General features: G+C 38.5%; 1 long non-coding RNA gene across 1 annotated transcript; it reads right to left on the minus strand.

The window, feature by feature from the left end:
* Positions 1–12,453: 12,453 nt before the first annotated feature.
* Positions 12,454–13,473, minus strand: LOC149649549 (uncharacterized). The gene is made up of 2 exons (XR_016371679.1): positions 12,803–13,473; positions 12,454–12,742 (listed from the first exon to the last, which is right to left on the minus strand). It is a non-coding gene; the product is annotated as an uncharacterized LOC149649549 (long non-coding RNA).
* Between the last annotated feature and the right edge of the window lie 2,082 nt (positions 13,474–15,555).

Consider the following 15,555-nt stretch of genomic DNA (forward strand, 5'->3'; position numbering starts at 1 on the left):
CCGTGTTTCAAGACGGGTCAGGTGGGTTACCGATCTACTCTCTGCTGACCACCTGAGCTTCGACGAGTGCGAAATGGATGCTGGCAACCCGAAAGGAGGCGAAAAGGGTACTGGCGATCCGGTGGCAGGCGTATAGAGTGCTGGCGATCTGGTAGCAGGCGAATAGAGTGCTAGCGATCCGGTGGCAGGCGAAATGGATGCTGGCGGTCCGGTGGCAGGCCAAATGGACGCTGGGAGTCCGATGGCAGGCGAAATGGATGCTAGCGATCCGGTGGCAGGCGAAAAGGGTGCTGGCGATCCGGTGGCAGGCGGAAAGGGTGCTGGCAATCCGGTGGCAGGCAAATAGGGTGCTGGCGATCCGGTGGCAGGCGAAAAGGGTGCTGGCGATCCGGTGGCAGGCGGAAAGGGTGCTGGCAATCCGGTGGCAGGCAAGTAGGGTGCTGGCGATCCGGTAGCTGGCGATCCGGTGGCAGGCGAAAAGGGTGCTGGCGATCCGGTGGCAGGCGGAAAGGGTGCTGGCGATCCGGTGGCAGGCGGAAAGGGTGCTGGCGATCCGGTGGCAGGCGGAAAGGGTGCTGGCGATCCGGTGGCAGGCGAATACGGTGCTGGCGATCCGGTAGCAGGCGAATAGGGTGCTGGAGATCCGGTGGCAGGCAAAATGGATGTTGGCGGTCCGGTGGCAGGCGAAATGGACGCTGGCGGTCCGATGGCAGGCGAAATGGATGCTAGCGATCCGATGGCAGGCGAAATGGATGCTAGCGATCCGATGGCAGGCGAAATGGATGCTAGCGATCCGGTGGCAGGCGAAAAGGGTGCTGGCGATCCGGTGGCAGGCGGAAAGGGTGCTGGCGATCCGGTGGCAAGCGTAGTGGGTGCACGTAAAACAGGATGGAATAGGTTCGTAAGGAGGAATATTTTGCAGTTTCAGTAGCCTTTCATACTCTAAAATATCCAAAATGTTATTTTTACAGCCGTAGTAACCAACGTGGTTTAACCCATTGAATTAGGTCAAGCCACGGTTTTGGGTCAAAGGAAATGGTTTGGGTTGAATATTGGTAGTAACCACGTCCTAGTTTCTTAAGATTAGGGTGAAATTTTCATTTTTACGTGCTTAAACAAAATGGCGGGTGGTCTTTTTGAAGATTACGCGGATGGTAGCCTACATCTGAATCGGATACATTCTGCCATGGCAAACTTAGATTACCGGTGTATTTGGAGTAGTAGTCCACCATAAGAATGAAGTGTTTGGAGTCGATTTGAAATAAGTCTGTACCAACAATTTGCCACGGGTACTGAGGTATTGGGTGAGCGGTTATCGGTGGCTTTTGGTTTGCGGGATCTCGGCTACGACAGATGGAGCAGCTATGGATATGCTGCGTTAATTCTGTTATCATGTTTGGCCAAAAAACATTCTCCTTTGCTCTTGCTATAGAACTGTTAATTCCGTAATGGGCTGCGCCGTGGATCCGTTCTACGAGTTTGGTCTGTAGTGCTTTTGGTACAACCAGGTTAGTTCCTCTGAAGATTAGGCCATCTTGCGTGTACAGTTCTGTCTGATATGGCCAGAATGGTTCTGCTTCCGAGGGTATTTGTTTCCGATGTTTCGGCCATCCTTCAGTGATGTATTCCCGTATAAGAGCTAATGTAGGATCTAGGTCTGTGGCTGATTTATATTTTTCTTGACTAGCTGTAGTTAGTGTTGTCACAGCATAGAGAGCAGTATGTGGTCCATCCAACGAGTCCGTGTTTATTCCTTGGTGTTGCTGAGGGGCCCGAGATAAAGTATCTGCCACATACAATTGACTCCCTGGTACGTAAATTAGAGTTGGATTGTACCGAAACAGACGTAGAAGAAGACGTTGTAGTCTCGGTGATAGTAGGTGAAGCGGTTTCTTGACAATTGATAGTAACGGACTATGATCAGTTTGAACCGTTACTTGGGTTCCAGCAATGTAGAAATCAAAGTGTTCACAAGCGTGGACTATGGCGAGCATCTCTTTCTCAATTTGAACGTATCGCATTTGGGTGTCGGTGAACGTTGTCGAGGTGTAAGCTATTGGTTGATGGTTTTGCATGAAGACGGCTCCGACGCCAAATTGACTGGCGTCTGTTGAAATTACGTTGGGCTGTTTAGGGTCGTAGAACCTTAACACTGGTGCCGACGCTAAAAGAGATTTAAGGGCGTCATAATGCTTTTGGTGTGTTTCAGTCCATTCGAATATTATATCGCTTTTCAGAAGTTCTCTAAGAGGAGCCGTATGTTCTGCGTACGTTGGGATAAACCGGCATACGTAATTTACCATCCCCAGAAATCTTTGAAGAGTTTTCTTGTCAGGTGGGGGCGGAAGGGAGCATATCGCTTCGACTTTCTTTGGGTCTACTTGGACACCTTCCTGCGTTACAACGTGTCCCAGGTACGTTATTCGTCCGACGGCTAATTGCATCTTCCGTGTGCTGAAACGCAGGCCGTGTTGCTTAGCCCGCTCCAGGACTTGTTGAAGTATTTGTAGATGCGATTTCATATCCGATGTAGCTATTAGGAAGTCATCAGTTGATATGTGTACATTTCGGAATTGATGTGCCGGGAATATTTCTCGCATTTGCTGTTGGAATATTTCCGTCGCAGTGACAATACCGTATGGGAGGCATTTAAAACGATAACGTCCTTGTGGTGTGGCGAATGTACACAAACGAGAACTTGCTTCGGTTAAGGGAATCTGCCAGAAGGCGCTTTGCGCATCGAGGACTGTAAATACTTTGCAACCTTGCAGATCAGCGATGATTTCTTGAGTTGTTGGTAGCGGATATGGTTGGCGTTTGATAGCTCCGTTTAAATTCCGCGGGTCGAGACAGATTCAGACTTCTTGCTTTACAATTTCTCCAGGATATGTGGGTTTTCTCTTAGGTTTTGGAACCACGATGATGTTGTGTATCCATTCCGTTGGTTCATTGACTTGTGTTATTATGTCTTGTTCGAGCATCCGTGCAAGAGCTTCACTCGTGGCTTGAAGATAAGCGTGTGGGATTTCATGACATGCGGACGTAATGGGAATTGTGTTTGGTTTAAGTTTGATGTCGTATTCCGCCGGAAGCTTCCCAATAGTGTCAAAGACCATATGATATTGATTGACGAGTTCCTGAGCAGTGGTGGGAGTTGGCGTCTTCAATGTGGCATGAATCGGGGCTGTCTTGGCGGTGAAAGACGGAGGCTGTGTTCCTAGTGGTGTTAGTGTTCGATGAATGAGACCAAGTTGCTGTGATGCCCGTGCTCCAAGTATCGGCGTACGGTCTTGTGAGGTAACGTAAAATGGGCATTCTAGTAAGCAAGCGACTCAAGAAGTAATAGCGAGGTGAGTTACTCCGTCAATTGGTATGGAATGGCCAGAATACGACGAAACTGTGTAAAGTGGTTTTTCTAATGGTGGTTGTTCGGGAAGAGCGTCGTACATTTTTCTCGTGATTATGTTAACCTGGGATCCAGTGTCCACCTTGAATTTGTGGCGAGTGTTGTAAATGTATAAGTCGTCGTATAATTCATCATCGACGATGTCTGTTGGTCGGGAAGTTGTAGTATGGCACGAAAGATCATGTGAAAGAATCGAAGTCGGTTGGCAAAGAGGGCGTAGACTGATGCTATATGTGAGGTAAGTGCCGTCGTCGTCTTGGAAATCGTTGTAATATCCATCAGTAGTGTCATTATCAAGCGGTTGTACCTGGTGCTGCCCATAATACCTCTGAATGGCGGGCAAGTCTGATGGATTAAAGTCTTGAGTTTGAAGTTGGAAGGCTGAGCGACAGGTTGCGGCCCAATGGCCCTTGGTGTGGCATTTAAGACACATATTATCCCTTGCCGGGCAAAAGCGGCGTACATGATGCGTACCACAGAATCTACACGATGATCCTTGTCGTTGATATCCTTCTTGGTTAGGTTTACGGGGTGGAGGCTGATATCCTTGATGTTGATATCGTCGAGAGAATGGCAGAGGTCGAGTGGATCAAGGTTGAAAGGAGTGGGTTCTCTGGTGTGGGTTGTGTGCTGTTCTGCGCTGATTGATAGCATCGACTGATGTTGGTTCGGAAAGCGTTGGTTTGGATGCTTGGGATGAGGACATTACTTGTGCTTGAGAGTTGGCGATTTCGTAAGCTTTGCATGTAAGGACAGCCATGTCGAGGTCTAGCGTGTTACCCTTGTTGAGAAGTTGCTTCCTTAATTCTTCGTCGTTAATTCCTGCTACTATCATGGTACGTAGTAGAGGTTTCTGTAAGTCCTTGAGCTCACAGGCTTGTGCTTTAGTCTTGAGGTCCGTATAGAAGTCGTCGAATGTCTGGTGAGGGGCTTGCCTGGCCGTTATAAAAGCGTACTGATGAAAGATGTCTGTCTTATAAGGAGCATAGTACTTGTCAAAGGCTGCCAAAATGATGTCCAGAGTTCGATCTTCGATCGCTTCTGTTATGTCTAACGTCTTATAGATTCGTCTGCCTGCTGCTCCCAGTGTATGTAGAAACGTGGCTACTTGCGTTTTATTCGATTCCTTTTTTAGTTTGGCGGCTACGGTGAAGTATTCAAATTCTTCCTTATATATCTTCCATGCCGACGCTGGATCTGTACCAGGTTCAAAAGCTTTGGGACTTGTAATAGATGCCATCGCGAAGAAATGTCTATTGCGAACTAATTAATTATTGCTACGTTATGAATCCCACCTCTATCACCATGTTAAGTTTTACAAAGGAGACTTATTAAGTTAAAAAAGCATTTTATTAGGCATTCTGTTAATCAGCTCACGATCCGATAACTAATGCCGCGTCGGTGTTAAGTTCAGTGTTTTTATATCTCAATATAAAGAAGTTACTTTTTTAATCTTAATTTTAGTTATTATCAATTTGTCCTTTGACCCTCTTATAACAAAAACCATTAGGCTTATTCCTATAAAACCATTGGGCTTATTCTTATAAAACCATTAGGAATATAAATATAAACCATTTTTTATTCACCACCTCCCTAAGTTACTATTTTTAGACCATAATGGTTTTGATTTATACCTGTTTAGATGGCAGCGTGTTACCATTTTTTAAGCTACATCGTGTTAAATTTCATGGAGCAATATTGGTTTAATGCAATCAGTTTTAGAGGTTTTAAATTAGGCCTCGTAATGGTTTTAACAAAAACCTTATAGCAAGTATTTGGAGTGTTTGAAGTTATACAAAAGGGCTCTTAAACACACATTAATGGTTTACATTTATACCAAATATTCACCAAAAAATTCTACCCATATTAAAAATGGCTTTTAATTAAACCATTTATTTTTTAGTGGTTTGAAAAGAAGACTTTCAGGGTTTTCATTTGGGGAGAAAAATTTGATTACATTAATGGTTTAAATTTGTTCCATTATTTTTTTCAGTGTAAATGGGATATCAATATGACTTATTGGCGGGAGATTTTTCCCCGCCTAAATCCGCCGACCTTACCTGTCAGAATACGTCATATAAACCATTAAGAAAAATCCATCCTAGAGCTAAAATCTCTCAATTTATTGAGAGTAATATGGGGTTTATCAATTCTGAAGCGATGAAAAATATTTATAGGACGTCTTTAGGGAAAGAAGGTTAATAAAATAAATTTATTTCAGTTATAACGATTTATATTGAAAGAAAATAATTTTGGGAAAAGGGATCATGAATTAAACTGGAATTTTCCTCCTTTTGATCAAATTTTAAAGCTTTTAAGGTTATATTATACGTTGAGCTTCGATCGATCGAGAAATTCTAGAAAAGAAATGGGAAACTGATACACTTTGAAAATTTGAAATAGAAAGACCCTTTTTAGGTTATTAAACTCTCTTTCGTAATAAACTAAGCTTCAAAGAAGTGGGCTTGTAGTTTTCACTAAAATTCCCCCCCTTTCTTAACTTAAACTTCAGTGCAGTGTTGTCAGGCACTCTCTGAGCCAAGTTGGTCTAGTACTAAGTGAAACTGAACTGGTGGCCTTTCTCTCTGCAATATATCCTGACACAACTCATTGCAACTCGTCATTGAGCTTGCACTTCCTTTACACTTCTTTAAATGCATCGTACCATTAAATTTGGAATGAATATCAAAATGAATGTTTTTCAAGTTCTACTAGCTGTTACACGTTTTGAAAACTTTGTGTACTCCTACGTAATTAACTCTAATCGGTAACAGTAGAAGCCAACTGTCCATCTCCTCGCACGATAAAGGGAAACTAGCTCTCATACACATTCTGTCCATCAAAATTAGGCCTTGGGATCCACACACACACACACACACACATACCCACACTAAGAAACCATAATCACAATAGGTATTTTTGTGTCTTACAAAACCACAGGTACTTAAAAAGAAGAACTTTATTATAGGTACGTCAAAGAGACTCCAAAAATTTCAGTCATTAAAATTTTCAATTAAAAGCTGAGAGATTAAATATAATTGAAGGAAATTAAAGCATTGAATAACCCCGGAAACCATATTTTAATTAAACTAACTCCATTAGCAGAATAATTAGTTTAACCAATTTCAAGTTAAAAATTTTCACATGAAAGTAGAGAAATTAAATTTCATTGCAGACAATTAAAGAACTATATAGAACCCGGAACTATATTATTATCTAACTCCATTAGCAGAATAATTAGTTTAGCTTTAACCAATTTGAAGTTAAAAATTTTATATGAAAGTTGAGAAATTAAATTTTATGGCAGACAATTAAAGAATTGGATAGAACCCGGAACTATATTATTATCTAACTAACTCCATTACTAGAATAATTATCTTAACTTTAACTAATTTTCTGTAAATCCGACTGAACGCTAGGGGCTTTAAAAGGAAAGTAATTTCAGACTTTTCATTGTTTAACTTTTCAATTTAAAACTTTCCTAATGTTGGTTTAGTTATATCACTTGAAAAATTTATTAAACGATTTGGGTATAATTCGTTAAACAATTAGAAATTAGAAAACTCCAATTTACTTATACTGCATGCCAAAAAGCTTAAAAATTTCTTCTAATTGACTCGTTATATTTATTAACACGCCAGTTTAAAAAAGCAGAGAGTGGTTAATAAAAAACCTAGCAATGGTTCTGGTGACGCGCATTACCGAAACGCTGGTGGATAGAATAAGTCTAGATGCCATAACCCTACTGAAAGGCAAGCGCAAGTTTAAATTACAATTCTGTTAAATATTATCTTCCACTTATTTGAGAGGTTTAAAGAATACCAGCCCTGTTACTTTAGTCTTTACCTTATCCTTCAATTTTTGGCTATTGTCACTTGTCAAATAAAGAGCGTTGAAAGCGCATTCTAGCTTAAAATCGCCATCTTCAAGTTGATTCCAAACCCGTTATAGTCTTAATAAATACGATCATTTTACAGAGTAGCAGTAGGATTCGGATATTAAACTAAAAGCTAAGCAGAACAATAAAAGGTTATTTACAAATAATTATGTCCGAGTTTAGACAGTGCGAGATATTCTTGATTAAAAGCAATCGCGATTAACTAGTGTCGTCTTAGTAACGAGCTGTTATTTTTGAACTCTTGACAGTTTCGGATAATGCGCGGTAGCATTTAAGTGGTCCCAAAATAACAATGAATAACCGAATTGAATTTGTTGGAAAGGATCGATATTTGAAATACAGGTAAAAACCGGGCACTTGTAGAATTTTAATTTTGAAAACTTAAATGTTATCGTTGATTATAAATTGTAGGTTAAACCGAGAAACCCCGCTCAACTTTACGACAGTTCTGGTGAGCCTATCAACATTGGGTCTGAGTGTCATTTTACTCGACGGCTATTAAACTTCAATGTTTTTGTTAGGAATCATGGGAGATGAAGAACCAGGTGCTACGGTACAATGTCATGGCTGATTATTTAAAACGATCGTTCAACATAAAGTAATGTTTCGATTTGACTATTCATTAAAATAATTGTCTTAACACACTTGTTATCTCTCAAAAAATGATTTGCAGCACATTTTTAGACGCTTGTAAACTTATATTAAAGGGTCCGTAAAAAAATTTCGGCGAGTTGGTGAAAATTATTTGAAATACGTCATAGTTCCGTGACCGAGGAAATGAGTGGTTCAGAGAAGCTTAGTTCAATCTAATTTTGAATACAACCATTTCAGAGAAATGGCGCTACAGTCTCCCGAAAAACGAGAACTAGGTGTCAAGACTCACTTTACGTCAATTGGTGCCTGTGACGTAGTTCAAATAATTTTTACCCACCCGCCGATGCCTTTTTTACAGTCCTTTAATGCCCAATTATAAATGATTTAACTCTGTCGATGATATTAAGGATAATTTACAAAGGACATGAAGTCAGCTTTTTAAATTTGAATGACATGTATACTGACAAACGTAAGTCCAAGAGATATCAATACAAATATAAAGATAGAAATACAAATTATTAATGACACTTTAATTATTGTTGTATTGAGAATTCTAATGGTATCATGATTCCCGTGCCACTCTCTGTTTTCGAGGGCCGACAGGAACAGTTCACTCCGTCTCCGGTGTTCGAATCAGCCAGGACAATTATCCTTTCGGGTGCCCCAAAGAGAGTCGTATGGTATGGAATGGCCAGAATACGACGAAACTGTGTAAAGTGGTTTTTCTAATGGTGGTTGTTCGGGAAGAGCGTCGTACATTTTTCTCGTGATTATGTTAACCTGGGATCCAGTGTCTACCTTGAATTTGTGGCGAGTGTTGTAAATGTATAAGTCGTCGTATAATTCATCATCGACGATGTCTGTTGCTACAATTGCATCGACACCCTCTCGGACTTGATCAAATCCGGAATTCCACCAACAATGATAAAAGAAGCCGGAACTCTGGAGTTTTTGAAATATTTGGTAAAATGACGTTTCTGTGTTAGGTTGCTTTATTCTTCAGGCGTCATTTGTGCGTATTTAAAGGCAACGCAGGACCCCTTGGTTAAGGAATGGCTAGATTCACTCGACCAAGAGTCGATTTTCTCCAACGCAGTGGAATACGCGATGATTGACGGATACTCTCCCATTCTCGCCGGAGAAAAAGCCCTTATCATATCAGACACCTACTTGACTTGGTTCCTGGGAGAATTACTTAAAACTGATTTCGAGAGCAAAGATCTCTTGGCTGACAAAAGAGGACTTTACTTTTCGCAGCACGATATTGGATTCGAGTCCTTGCACTTCTTGTTCAACACCTCTTGGATAAGAAGCCATCCCATAGTGCACGAGTCCGTCCAATTGATGTCGGTATGAATTGTATCGCATTAAATAGTTTGACAAATGTTAATTTTGCAGCATGAGGCCTTATTACGAAACACAAGCGTTGAAATATGTGGATTTCGAGATTAAAAACTTAATTGAACTGGTCACTTGGAAGAAACCGGTGAAAAGCGTTACTGATTTGGACCTCAGAAGCGTTTTCGTTCCACTCTTCTTGCTTTTCTTGTTGATATCTGGAGCAGTAGCCGCGGCCATAACCGAAATATTCTTAAACGCTGTCTGAAAATTTATTACGTAAACCAAAGGATATCGAGTTTCGAAAAATTTACTAATTTTCTTCTGCTTCAAAATCTAGGGCATCCCAAGTAAAAATATTCACTTTACGTCACTTCTTGTTACTTGATTAATTGAAAGGAAGTAATTACGCGCTTATGATATCATATGTATTAATTAAATTATATGCACAAGAGTGTCATCTTTATTATAATTCACAAATTAAAACTAGTAAAAATATCGAGATATAGTTTACGTTCCATCAAGACACTATAGTTGATAGTTCGACGTCTTAAGACAGTTTTGTAGGGAAACAAGATGGCCCGGCTAGCTAAATTTATTGTAAGGTGACCCCGGCCTATATACTTTACGGTTATTTTTTCTTTTAAATATCAAATATCATTCCAATTATGAACAAAAATAATCTAGCTTGATTTTGGGTTATAGATTATGAAACAAGTAAATAATGTCCTATGTACTGGAACAATTTTCTTGATATTTTTGTTGCAAACCTAATATTTGTGGGATAATTGATGCGTTTGGGTACTAAAATTATTCATTGATTGCACGCTTATGCAATATGCAATATGCAACAAGCGCTTAGAATTAGCCCCGAGTCATGTTCTCTTGAAACTTGAAGCAATAGAAATGAAGTAATTTGCATAAGCCCTAAAGAACAACGCTAGACGGGACACGGAAACGGATGGTGGAGATAAAGATCCTTTTTGTTTATGATGTACTAAGCGTTAATTAATCAGAGAAGCTGGAACCGAAAAAACTTACAAAAATCTCATAATATTTGTGCCAAAAAAGTTAATTTAAAAACAATTTTATATATTTTAATTTAGTATAAAACAATTTTAGAACTAAAAATGGGGTTGACGGGACGCCCAGCCTGCCAGCCAGGGTCGGACCAATACTTTTCCGAACCTCTAAAACGCGCGAAACTAAAAACTTAGTAAGGAAATAATTTATAAATAAAAATGTGGTAGAAGGTACGCCCAGCCTGCCAGGCAGGGTCGGACCAATACTTTTCCGAACCTCTAAAACTCGCGAAAGTAAAAACTTAGTGAGGAAATTTTTCTCAGATTCCGCGCCTAGAACGAAAAGTTTCACTAGTGCCATCGTCCGGAGAAAACGCGAAGCTTGATCTAGGTGAAACAAAAATGGCAGGCCTGAGACCTGTAGCATCAACGGCAGTGTATGTGACGTTTAAACTTATAATTAAGTGCCTAATGAAAATTAGTACTCGAAATTTTTTGCAATGAATGAACCACAATTTTCAGAAGAGAATATTTTCAAAAATGGTAAGTGTTGAAAACCTAATCACCCTAATATTAACCAGATTAGTTATGTAAACTCTTAAGCCTTGGTCATAACACGAGTATAAAATTGGTCATACTGTTTTGTTTTGTTTAGTACCTGTTGCTCTCTCTCTTGTGAAAATTGCTACGAGTATTACACATATTTTCCAAAAGATCCTACTGAAAAAATTCGAAAAGCTCTTCAGTCAAACTTTAAGGGAAATGAATTCACACAGTATGGAATTATAAACGAAAAAAACTCTTGTTGCTTTAAAAAAGAGTCTAATTTAAAAGTAACGAAGATTGGTTTGAAGTCAACCCTTCTTATCGATTCTTGGGGTGTTCCCCTGACGGTCTAGTCAACGATAATTTGGTCGAAATGAAGTGTCCAGTCATTGGTGAAAAAGGAAACTTAGAAACAGTCCTCAAGAAAACTCCTTACGTAATCAAGAAGGACAGAACATTTTCTTTGAAACCCAAACAAATGTATTATGGGCAAGTGCAACTTAGTTTGGCCCTTTTAGGACTTCAAAGTTGTCATTATGTAATTTATTCAAACTGGAAGATGATTGTTTTGTTATATGTGCCTAAAGACCAAAAATTTATTAACAATCAATTAACCAAGATTACAAATTACTTATTTTAATTACTACATTCCAAATTATTTGAAATGGAAAAATAATGGAGCAAATAAGGCTGAAGTGATATTTTTAAGTTCCTTAAAATGTGATAGAATCTTACAAATTTATTAAATAAAATTGTTTTACAAAATTTCACGAGTCTTGGGTGCATTATTCATTTGCATTTTTTTTCACGGGTTTTAACAAGCTTGGGAACTGCGTAAGAGTTAATTTAAAATGATTTGAGGTCTGAACTTTACTTATTCCAAACAAAGCTGATAGAGCGGTGAATGAAATGCCAAGTTTTAGTTTCATGAGTGTCAAAAATACCCTATCTCGAGACTCGTAGTTTCCCCCATTCTTGGCCCATGCTTCCTCTCTACCTTATTTGTCCATGAAAAGGGGTATGAATTTACTGTTAATATTTTTAATGATTGCATCAAATAGACCAGTACTCTTTAATCCTGTTAATGAAATTATAGAGGGGGCATTCAATATTCCATTAGAAGCATTAACATAACATGTATGATTTTCCAAGGTGTTGACCATAATGCATTTACAGGGTTGCCACGGAATATTCAAAACCAAATTCCCTGACTTTTCCAGGTTTTCCCTGACCTTTTTCTGAGATTTTCCCTGACCTTTTCGGCCGAAAGTGTAAATGTTTACAGCACGTTTTAAGTGGTGCTTATAATTAAATAAAGTCTCTACATTTAAGTTTTCCAATGTATTTTTCACACCAAAAAGATTAAGAACCATTTTCACCTAAATGATTAAGAAAAATTTTATCTAGGATATAAATAACAGTCTGAGAGATTTCTTTAGAGAGCATTAACTTTACAAAAACAATTCTAGACATTTTTTAGGATTGCTCTAGAGTTCACTCTGTGTTAAGAGAGGATGAGAAGAAACTTTCATTACTCTTTCAATAAAGACTTATCCCCAGAAATTTTACCTACTAAAATAAAATTCCCTGACTTTTCCCTGACCTTTTTTGCCCATTTTCAAATTCCCTGACCCGTTACAACTCTGATTTATCATTGGGGTTTGGAGTGGTGCATTTGTCGGTCGTAGTTTCCTCGGTAGTTTGTTGAACCGCATCAATCCCCAATCTTTCAGCTAGAATTTCTGCGTCTGCTGGTCCATTTATTTCAGCTGTTTCACTTGCATGCAAAGTTGGAGATTGTGAGAGCTGATTCCTTTTTTTTCAGTCTTTCCAATCTCCCATTAGCCTTGAACTATTGTTGTTGATCATGTTTCCTTAACGGGAGTTTTTTGGAAGGAACAGCCAAAGGTCCAAGTCTGGGAGGGTAACTTAACTTATCTACAATAATAACTCTAATTATAATTGGTTTTAAATTAATATTATACGCTTAAAACATACCTGAATGTTCATATTTCGGAATGGAGCAGACAACCATGGACTTGGTGTGTGGTTTACCCATTTTTAAAGCTATATCCCATTGTTTCGACAATTTAACGTCGCGCGGAAATTGGTGAAAGCGGACACCACTCATTATTTATACACCCATACACGCTGCAGTATTTAACCATTGTTTAATTACGTTTAAATAAACAGCAAATCTGACAAAAACTAGCCAAATTATCGTTGAGCAGATAGTTGAGTTGTTGATTTAATTTTATAATTATCTTTGAGCAATTCAATTTAATTAACTTTAATTAAACCATGAGTATGTTGATTGCGTTTGTCATTAATGGTATCGCCGGAATCAAGTTACATTTAAACACCTGATTAAACTAATCATCGATCATCCACCTTGCAATAGGCAGACAACAAACTAGACGGAGTTCGCAAACTTCGCAGTCTATTTATGACATCTCATGTTGCCCTCTATTGAATCTCTCAACAACTATCGTTAAATTTATTACTTAAATAATATAATTTTTTTTAAATATAATAATCATATTAGCTAATTATAATTATTTAACTTTAAATGAGTATGTTTCATTGATTTAAATCGCATTGCTAAAAATTATTGGCGGGCGCTAGGCAGTCATTCTCTCTACTCTCTCTCCTCTCCCACTTACAAAATCCAGCCGCACCTGGTTGCCGCGCGTCGGGAAGGGGAGGGTGGGTGGGGATCCACAAACTTCTACCTCTCTCTACTCTACAGTCTAACTTAACTCGGGTTTGTACTAAGCAAGCGTGGCTTCGTGGTAACGCGCTCGCTCGGGCGTCTTCACTGACGTCTCGTATGGATTGGGACATGGCAGGTTCGAGGCCCGGCGCCGACGGGAAAAAATAATTTCAATTGAAATTAAATACGTTACGCCACCTATGAGGTGTAACGTGAACTACGGATGAATTTCGAGTCGAAAATTCGCGGGAAATTTGAAATTTAAAAAGTTTATTTATGAAGAATCTTATTATGCGGTTACACCAAATCCAGCCAGCCGACCAGCCGTCCAGCCAACAGAGGGCGGAACAATAGTTTTCCAGCTCTAAAGAGCGGCAAAACTAAAAACGAAGTTGAAGTTGCCAATGTAACCTTGAAAATATTACAGCTCAATTAAGATGTAGTTGATAGAAATAAAATTGCATTTCAAAATCCAAAATGAAATCGTTGATTTTAGAAATTAGTTAACTATTAAAGGTACGCCGAAAAGACTCTGAAAGTTTTAGATATTAAAACATTATTCTAAAAGTTGAGAAATTAAGTTTTAATAACGGAGATAAAATGAATAATTAACTGTGGAAACGATATTTTTATTAAAATCCATTACCAGAAGATTTTATTTAACTTCAAAAATTTTGAGTTTCAGACATAATCATTTTCATACAAAAGTTGAGAGATTAAATTTAATTGAAGGCAATTACAGCTTTAAACAAAACCCGAGACCATATTATTATTTGACCAACACCATTACCAGAACAATTATCTTAACTTTTACTAATTTTTCCGAAAATCTTATTAATCGCGAGGGTCTTTAAATGGAAAGTAATTTCAGACTAACAATAATATAATTCAACCTCAAAAGAAGTAAATATTATCAGCGAAAACGGGTGATTTTCCATGTAAAACTCCTGAATGTAAAACTTTTCTAAGGTTGGTTTAATTATAACACTTAAAATAAAAATCTAACTTCCTGAGTGTAATTGGTTAAATAATAAGTAATTATAAAACTCGAATTTATTTAAATAACACTCAAAAGCTTAAAGTTTTCTTTTAATTGCCAATTATTATTATTTTAAACAACGGTTTAAAAGAGCAGAGATTGGAGTAAACGAACTCCCAGCATGGTTCTGGTGACGCGCATTACCCAAACGCTGCTTGGATAGGACGAGTCTAACTAGAAATACTGAATGCCATAACCCTAATGAAGTTTAAATTACAATTCTGTTAAATCTTATCTCCAATTGATTTGACAGATTTAAAGAATGCCAGCCCTGTTACCTTAAACTTCAATTTCTGGCTATTTTCACTTGTCAAATAAAGAGCGTCGTTGGCTCATTCTAGCTTAAAATTGCCTTCTTCAAGTTGATTCCAGGCCCCTTTACTTTAAACGAATATATCCTTTTAATAAATACTAGGATTTCACAGAGTAGCAGTAGGAATCGGATATTTAACTAATCGCTAAGCAGAACGGTGAAAGGTTATTTACTAATAATTATGTCTGAGTTTAGACAGTGCGAGATATTCTTGTTTAAAATAAACCACGATTAACTAGCGTCTTCTTAGTTACGAGCCATTATTTGGACCTCTTGACAGTTTCGGATTGTGCGTGGTAGCATTTATGTGGACCCCAAAATGACAATGAATTCCCAATTTGAGTTGGTTGGAAAGGATCGATATTTTAAATACAGGTAAAAATCGGACTTTTGGAAGAATTTGAATTTTTAAATCTTATTCGTTATCGTCAATTACAAAATCAGTTAATTATTGTGGGTTTGCCCAAGAAATTCTGTTAAACTTCACGACAACTGAGGTGACTTTGAACGGGTGTTCCTGACTCTGAGTGTTATTATTCTGAATGTCAATTAAAACTTCAATATTTATTGTAAGGAATCGTGGGTGACGTAGAACCAAGTGTTGAGATACAATGTCATGGGGGATTATTTAAAACGATCCTTATGCCACCTTAAATTAATCAAAAATGTCTTGGTTAGAATCAAGA

This window comes from Phalangium opilio, unplaced genomic scaffold (genome assembly GCF_054372755.1).
Source record: "Phalangium opilio isolate 3A_F unplaced genomic scaffold, DU_Popi_V2 ptg000088l_1, whole genome shotgun sequence".
NCBI classification, from domain to species: domain Eukaryota; kingdom Metazoa; phylum Arthropoda; class Arachnida; order Opiliones; family Phalangiidae; genus Phalangium; species Phalangium opilio.